The sequence below is a fragment of the Triticum aestivum genome, chromosome 7D (assembly GCF_018294505.1).
Source record: "Triticum aestivum cultivar Chinese Spring chromosome 7D, IWGSC CS RefSeq v2.1, whole genome shotgun sequence".
Taxonomy (NCBI): Eukaryota; Viridiplantae; Streptophyta; class Magnoliopsida; order Poales; family Poaceae; genus Triticum; species Triticum aestivum.
This window is the reverse complement of record NC_057814.1, coordinates 157,339,346-157,347,893: the sequence shown is the minus strand read 5'-3', so window position 1 is coordinate 157,347,893 and position 8,548 is coordinate 157,339,346. Positions and strand designations below refer to the sequence as shown.

The 8,548-nt window shown below is 49.2% G+C and overlaps 1 long non-coding RNA gene across 1 annotated transcript; it reads right to left on the bottom strand.

Annotated features, from left to right (window-relative positions):
- Positions 1 to 719: 719 nt before the first annotated feature.
- On the bottom strand, positions 720 to 2,783 carry LOC123167179 (uncharacterized). The gene is made up of 2 exons (XR_006483837.1): positions 1,987 to 2,783; positions 720 to 905 (listed from the first exon to the last, which is right to left on the bottom strand). It is a non-coding gene; the product is annotated as an uncharacterized lncRNA (long non-coding RNA).
- Positions 2,784 to 8,548: the final 5,765 nt, after the last annotated feature.

Genomic DNA, 8,548 nt, shown 5'->3' with positions numbered 1-8,548 from the left:
GTCGATGGTGTTGCTTTGGCCCTCTTTGGCATTCTTGTGTCGGAGCCGCTGCACATCCGACTCCACCATCGTCAAGGACTGGTGGAGGACGGATGCGAGGAGTGCTTCCTTGGGATCAACTAGCGCGTGCTTGCACGTCACCTCACCGCCGCCTCGCCCGCCGCCGCCCTCTCCCTTGCCCGTTGTCGCTCGCGCTGTGCGGCCCGCGCCTCCGACTCGGGCATCCGAGACTGGCCCAACTCCGTCGAGGCCATGAGCATCCAACTGTTCCCGTGGACGCCCTCCGAAGGTGGCTAGGAAGGGAGGGGCCGACGTACCTGTAGTGGAGCGGAGCAAGCGAAGCTGCCCTCAGCCCTGCGTGCCGGATGGGAGGACCCGACAACGTCGCCCGCACAGTAACGCCGGGCGAAGGGGGACGGCGCGTCCGAGCATGAGCTACTTCCGCTGTTGTCGCCCCAATCTAGCTGCGATCAGCGCAGTGCGATGCGGAGAGCAAGCACATCCACATCAGAGTCGTCGCTGCCAGAGCCATGTGGAAGCATGAATGAACATGAACAAGGTCACTACTATTTTCATTCTATTGTTTGTCTGCAATGTATCTCTGCTTTCCACATTATGCAACTCAGCAGTGAACTCTGAAATATCAATGACGAAGCGCTGCAGGATAGCTTACGCAAACAGTTCAGCGATTTAAGCAAAGAGCTGGAGCAAAAAGGAGGGGTATCAAATGCTGACAGTGCCTTCTTATGTAGTAAAACGCTAACAGTTAGTTCAATCACATCAATACATTTACATTTGGTCTCATCACACAAGCAAACATATTTACAAAAACAACATTTCTGCCACTAGCTAGACTTGCACTCCGTAACTGCTTCTGCTGGCCTCTTCATGCCATGCCAGCCTCCCTGCCACAACACAAGAACCATGGTCAGCGCTTACAGTATACACTAGCAGCAAATTAAAACCTTGCGAATTGAAGACAAGCTCGAGGAATTTCCACCTAGCTGAAGCATAGGAATTTTCAAGAATACAGTTTCGAAAGTATTCCTTTTTTCTTCCATGCAAGCACCAAAATGGGTGTCGTTTAATAATGAATACTAGTACTAGTTTCGTGCTAGAAACCGCCAAGAAGGCACAAATTAAATTGCAAGTGCACAAGCGTGGCTGCGAGTAAAATCCAAACAGAAAATATGTGCAGAAGCAAGCAAGACAAAACAGCACCCAGGCCAAACAAAACTGGCATTCATACTAACCTAACAGACCAGGTTTATTATATCAATGAAAAGAAAGCATAGGCGAAGTGACGGGACGCAAGATCTCAGGAGGTCCACGAAGCTGCCCGCCCAGACCGAGAACGATGAGCGAGCGACTTGACAAATTTGGTCAGACCAAACACCAGGTCTTTTGTTTGAAGTCTGACTTGTGCATGTCCCTATCTAATCAGTCCATTCATGATACTCCGCTTTCCTTATATAGAAAGGTACCATGGACCGTGGTTGATCTCGTCCTTTTTAATAAAGTGAAACATCACCCTCAGCTCACTACTAGGTAGGAGTAATTCCTTTTCAATTAAATGAAATCAGGAGCGAAAGCTCCTTAATTCGAAAAAAACTCACGAAGTTGGATATATAGAACTCTAATGGTTCCTGATGATGAACAAATAAGCGGAAAGGACAAACTGCACTAAAATATTCACAGTTCACACCAGTCCCCTTACTTTCAAAGGAACAGACACGGAATTAACCAAATCTCTCGCAGCTTTCCTCGACACTAGAATAATGTAAAATTTTCAGTTCAATACTAAGATCGATTAATCTTCATAGTGAAGGAAACTGCAAATTATCTTCATATTCATTGCGATCAGACTACCGATGTGAACTTTTTTAGAAGAACGAAGGAAACTGCAAATTATGTTCATAATCATAGCGATGAGTACCAACACGAACTTATAGAAAATGAAGGAATGATCAGAGATCAAAACATTACCAGCTGTTACGTGGCTTTCTATTCATCCTCCTCGTCGTCGATGTCGTCATCGTTGTCGTCGTCATCATCATCATCATCAATGTAGAGTCCTCCATCAGAATCATACACAAGACGCTTATTAGGCCGAGTTTCGTCACCGGAAGCATAGCCGGAGTCGGAGTCATAGTCGTCAGAATCACAGTCGAGGGACGCTGGCCGTGCCATGGCACGGCAAGGAGGATCTGTTTACAAAACATGAGATGAAGGTGAGATCGAATCGAATACAAAAGGCGATAAGTAAACAATCCACAAAAAACAAAGAAGCAAGAAATTAGGAGAGAACCGTTTCACTGTGAAAATCGACTTGGAGCATCTATATCCGGATCCCTATTCCTAAATGTCTAGACGGACAACCCCGACAGTGTCCGGCCCCTATGGGCCGGCCGTGCGTGCTGCCGCCGCGTACGTGCAGCCGTGCGTGCTGGCCTAGCGCCTCTGCGTGCTGCCGCCGCGTGCGTGCAGCCGTGCGTGCTGGCCTAGCGCCTTTGCGTGCTTGCCGAGAACCTCCGTGCGTGCTGGCCTAGCGAGTAGCGCCTCCGCGTGCTGCCGCCGCGTGCGTGCAGTGGCCGAGGCCCTCGCGCTCGCGCGTGCGGAGCTCGACACCGCCGCCGCCGCCGCCCTCGCGCGCGCACGTGTGGAGCTCGCCACCGCCGCGTGCTGGCCAAGGCCCTCGCGCCCGCGCGTGCGGAGCTCGCCACCTCCGCCGCCGCCGCGTGCTGGCCGAGGCCCTCGCGCCCGCGCGTGGGGAGCTCACCGCCGCCGCCGCGTGCTGGCCGAGGCCCTCGCGCCCGCGGGTGTGGAGCTCGCCGCCGCCGCCGCGTGCTGGCCGAGGCCCTCGCGCCCGCGCGTGCGGAGCTCGCCACCGCCGCCGCCGCCGCGTGCTGGCCGAGGCCCTCGCGCCCGCGCGTGCGGAACTCACCACCGCCGCCGCGTGCTGGCCGAGGCCCTCGCGTCCGCGCGTGTGGAGCTCGCCGCCGCCGCCGCGTGCTGGCCGAGGCCCTCGCGTCCGCGCGTGCGGAGCTCGCCGCCGCCGCCGCGTGCTGGCCGAGGCCCTCGCGTCCGCGCGTGCGGAGCTCGCCGCCGCCGCCGCGTGCTGGCCAAGGCCCTCGCGCGCGCGCTTGCGGAGCTCGCCACCACCGCCGCCGCCGCTGGTTCCGCGCTGGAGGGCCGGCAGCCGCCACGCTACGTACTCTCGCGGTATAGCACACAACCTGTAGTAGTAGTATGGTTGGATCGCAGGAAAAGTAGAGGGTCTTGTGGGGGAGCTCGAGGTTGCACCGGTGCAGCAGGGCGAGACGGGACCGCGTGCGGGAGAGATTTCTTGGCCGGTGCTCTGCGTGTCCGAAGGCGGCAGTTAAGACAGTACTGACGAGGCGGCCGCCTGATGTGTACGCTTAGATGCTGCCATGTGGTGCAACGCATCGAGAAACGGTCTCCTTTTCTTATCCTCTGATGATAGCTCTCGCCGATGACATGGTGGCCCCACCTGTGAATTGTGACGCAGTACGAGATTTTTTTTACAGCAGTACTACGAGATAACGACAAGATAAAAAAAAGGAGAAATCTATGCATACACGAATGGTCAACGACGACGGTGATCGTGGTTACGATAATAACGAGGCCATGCACGCGGCCGGTGGCAAAGATCGGCGAAGGCAAGGCATTAAACGGGACGACACGGCGGGCGTCGAGGGTCGTCGGCGACCAGGCGCACGGTGGGCAACGGAGAGGTGGGACCCGGAGCAGCGGAGGGTCATGCATGCAACGGGACGACCGGGGTAGCGGGCGAAGGCAAGGCATGACGTGCGGCGGGTGGACGAAGATCGGAGAAAAGGCGCCGTGGCCACGCTAACGATTGGGAAAGAGGAGGCAAATTTGACAAATTTGACCTATAGACAAAATCAAATCACAGAATGAACTGTCTGTGAAACCTGCACTAGTGCAACGCCTGGGAGCTAGGCACTGCACTAGTGCAACACCTAGGAGCTAGGTGCTACACTGTATAGCGTGGCGCCTAGCTCTCAGGCGCTGCACTAGTGCAACGCCTGGGAGCTAGGCACTGCACTAGTGCAACACCTAGGAGCTAGGTGCTACACTGTATAGTGTGGCGCCTAGCTCTCAGGCGCTGCACACTGACTTAGTAATTTTTTGATCACACGGGTGCGACGCTGGCCGTGTAGCGCCTATCTGTGAGGCGTTGCACAGTGTAGTGTGGCGCCTTCGTGTCGGGCGTCACATAAAAAGGTCAGCCGCGTGAAATAGTTTCACGGATAGTTCATTCTGTGATTTGATTTCGTCTATAGGTCAAATTTGTCAAATTTGCCGAAAGAGGAAGATGCACAGATCAGAGCCGTATCGGGGTTGTTATGTTGGCCCTGTACTGCCCGGAGATTCCCTGGAACCTTCCTGGATGGTGCTAACCTGACAAATTACCTCGTGCCCCGGAGCATTCACACACACCACAATTTGCCATTTAGCCTGGTCAGCGCTCGCGTTAATTGCTGGCATCAGCATTCGGTAGGAGTAGTAGTAACAACTAACTACACAAAGCGCTCGACGCACTCGACCGTAACGTAGCCTACGTCGCCATGGTCGCCGTAGTCGCCGCCGCGTTGAGGGAGAGGGGAGACATGAGCCCGTTGGCGGTGGCGGGGAGGATTACCGTGTCGACGCGTCATCTACGCGGCAGGCGAGGCAGTGCTTAGAAATTTCTTTTTTCTGCGCAGCTTGCTTTTCTAGCTGTGTGAAAACTTGTTTGAGTAGCACACGCGATCGTGTCAGCTAACTACATGGGCAGGCAATAATGGACGGACACAACAGATTCACTGCATCTCAGGTGAGCGGTAGGCACCGGTTGAGGGTTTGTTTTTCCCGCGAAAAACCATGGTCGTTAATTTTCGCAGAGGAAAGACTTGCTTGCTTGACTACACGCACGGTCTGATGACAATTCATTAGTTAAGCTAGCTTTCTCAAATTAAAAAAATACTATACATATACTACTCCGCTCGACGGGCTTTCTCAACGGGCTGGGTGTCGTCTATGTGGTCTTGGCCGGTGGAGGCACCTCTACGCAACCAAGTCAACCTCCGCAACCACCTCAAGAAACCCCCGGAACCAGACGTGCACTCATGGCTCGTTTGCAGTTTGCGTTCAGGATTGGCACCACGCAGGTCCTCGTCTTCCGAGATGTACAATACAGGTGACAAAGCGCTTCCTCCTACCTTGGTTCAGCGTTCGCTGCCGGTGTTAGAGAGATTTTAACACTCCCGTAAATTAATCGCTCAGTAGATTTAACGTAGAGAGGGAAACTTTGTAAATTTTGTAGTGCATGCGATTATGTTGCTTGGATATATATACAAATATAATTATGTAAATGCGTTGTTTCATCTGGGATTATGCAAACTCCTAAAGTCAAATAACGTCGGGATGCATGCATGCTTCCAGTCCAAGGTAAGTAAAAGCACCAAGAGTAGGTAGTCGTACTACAAGAAAGATCAATGAAGATGGTGACTGCTACAACAAAATTAATGGGGATGCATTTTCAAATATTGAAACGCATGCAGAGTCTAAAATGGGTAGCATTGATGTTAGCAGTTGTACATTGTTTATTATTAAGTGGAAACCCCAAGTAGATCCAAAGCTTGTTGTACTACTAGTCAGCAGTTCATCCAGAATAGAAAACTGATGCTTCTATTTTAGAGCATGGTTAATAGCTGAGCCCGCTGCCGGCTCTATACGGAAGCCATGTCACTTATAGCCTTCACAAAAAAAGTCTCATATAATAAACTGGCTGTAAGTATTGGCTGTAGTGATTAATGCTGCATGCATGGGAGAGAGAAAACTGCAACTGATTGGAGCGGAGGATGCAGTGCCCCTTGCATGCAGTACTTTTTCTTGGGTATGGCGCTACAGCCGGGCTGTAACTGAAGCGCCCGCTGTCCTCTCTCTCCTTCGTTCTCTCTCATCCACGTGAGATTTCGCTGACATGGAACGGCTTATAGCCTGCTGAGTCGGACCTATTATACTTGCTTTTAAAAGTGGATGTGAGTATGTGACTACAGATGCTGTTTGGTTCAAGGCCTTTGCATTATTTTTTTAAACGAAGGCAAAAGATTTGCCTCATATATTAAATAAGGAGAGAAGAGTTTGTTATAACATACACCCAAAATACGGCATGACAATTATTCTCGCAATAAAAAGGACCCTAACTTCTTTGCCCCGTCATTGATCCAAAGGTTTGCCTCGTCGACGAGGCCTTTGCATTATCACATTTTGCTGGAAGAGGATTTAAGGCACGTGGTCCAGCGGCAAACGGATCCTCTGTCGTTGATTTGCTCCAAGATTTGCGTTCCGTTGATGTATTGACCGAGTTCCCTTTGCCCTTTTATGTGTATAATGTATTCGTATGGCATTGCGGATATGCCTCTTGGTGTGGGTGTCGGAGTCGAATCCGACTGATCTCGGGTATGGGGTCCCGAGCCGGTGATCTTAGCTTGATGGTAATAGGACAAAGAGGGATACGATGTTTACCCAGGTTCGGGCCCTCTCGAAGGAACCAGCCCCTCTGACGTGCCATTGGCTCACTGCCATGTGTACCCGGGCCAACACGTCAGTGGCCCAACGCCAGGGTGCAGTACGCCAGGGGATCCGGTTCCCTCCCGAAGAGGTAAACCCTACAGACCGCTTTTATTCCATTGTATTGATTTTGGATGGAGTAGAGAGTACATGATGGTCTACCTCGAGATCGTGTGTGTATGAATCTTGCCCTATGGTCTAAAACCCCTCGTCTTATATAGACACCGGGGGTACGTACCTAGGGCTACATGTGGGATAAACATGCCCATGATTTGAATATGCCTTGAAGTATGCACCAAGTTTTCGGAGGATTCCATCTTGAGTATGCCATGGGTCATGGCAAACATGGCCCATTCTTTGGTTATCCAAGGGTCCTCAACCTGGCCCATGACTGGCAGGCCGACTTGCCTAGCACCCCTTAGTCCAGGACATTATCCCGTGAAGTGTTCTACAAGCCGAGGACATTGATCAACTCCTTGGAGTGGCTTCATCTTCGATGGCTTCGTAGGCGAGTTCAACAAACTTAATGTTCAGATGTTGATTTCATGTCCGAGCTCACCCTTGGATCCAAAGTCCTTGCAAACTGGTTCACTTATCCCTTTCGGCATCTTCCTCTATTGTAACCATGCTTTAGTCCGAGAAGTGATGTACCTCGAATATCCGAGGAACTCCAGCAAACCTCTCCGAGAAGTGTTTTTATATTCATCGGACCCGAAGACCCTATCCCAACCCAGGTAGGTTAATGGCAAAGTCTCCTAGTGCTGTCATGGGTATGTCAATTGGGCGGTGTTCTGACAACTATGACCGAAAACCGGACCGTCCATATGTACTGTAGAACCAAAAGGTTTGCTATTTGCCGCTCGTTGCAGCAAGTTGCCAGAGCGACGAACAGGCGAGCGGCCGACCGACCCAAGTGGGCCGGCACATTTGAGTAGATCGCGTGAGTACTACCCATCCGGTTTTCGGAACCTTCCAGAAGATTCCTTGAACCAATTTTTGTTTCTTTTCACCGGTTTTCTGTTTCTTTTCTTATTTCTTGTTTTCCACTTTTTTGGGTTTTTCTTTATCATTTTATGTTTCTTTTCCATCTTTTCGTTTTTGTTTTTGTTTCTTTTTTATTTTCTTTCAGATTTTATTTTTATTTTTCAAAAAATGTTCGAGATTTAAAAAAAAAAGTTCAAGATTCCCAAAATTTCTTGTTTTCAATTTTCCCCTAAATTCAAAAAAAGTTTGCATTTTTAGGAAATTGTTTGGTAATTTCAAAAAATGTTAGTTATTCTAAAAATTTCTTTAGAATGTTTTTGTTCCATGTGTTTGACAACCTTTAGAAGAAATTTCGGTAATTCAAAAAAAGGTTCCATTTCAAAAATTGTTCGAAAATTTAAAAAATGTTCGTGTCTTCAAATTTTGTTCTGGAGTTTCAAAACATATTCATATATTTCATAAAATTCTAAAAATCTTCATGTTTTTAATAATTCAGTAATTTAAAAAAGGTTCTCATTTCAAAATTGTTTGCAAATTTAAAAAATGTTAATGTTTGCAAATTTTGTTTCAGTAGTTTCAGAAAAGTTTCATGTTCCAAAATTAATTTGAATTTTCTGAATTTAGTTTGGTAATTTAGAAAAAAAAAGTTCATGTTTTTTGAAAAAGAAGTTGCATTCAAAAAAACAAGTTTCAAAAAGGTCTGCGCTTTCACAAAATAGTTCATGAGTTTTCAATAAATGTGTGAGTTTCTAGAAATTTGTTCACCAATTTGAAAAGTGGTTATTTTTCGTAAAACACTCAGGGTTTTTTTCAAAAAAATGTTTTCTCCTCGAAATCTAGAGTTGATTCTTATTGTTTTGTGCTGTTACTTACTCAGATTTAGTCGCTAGCTCAACTGGTAGTACTATCGCATCTGCAGCTGGAGATCCTGGGTTCGAAAGTTCTCAAGGGTACGTTTTTAGCG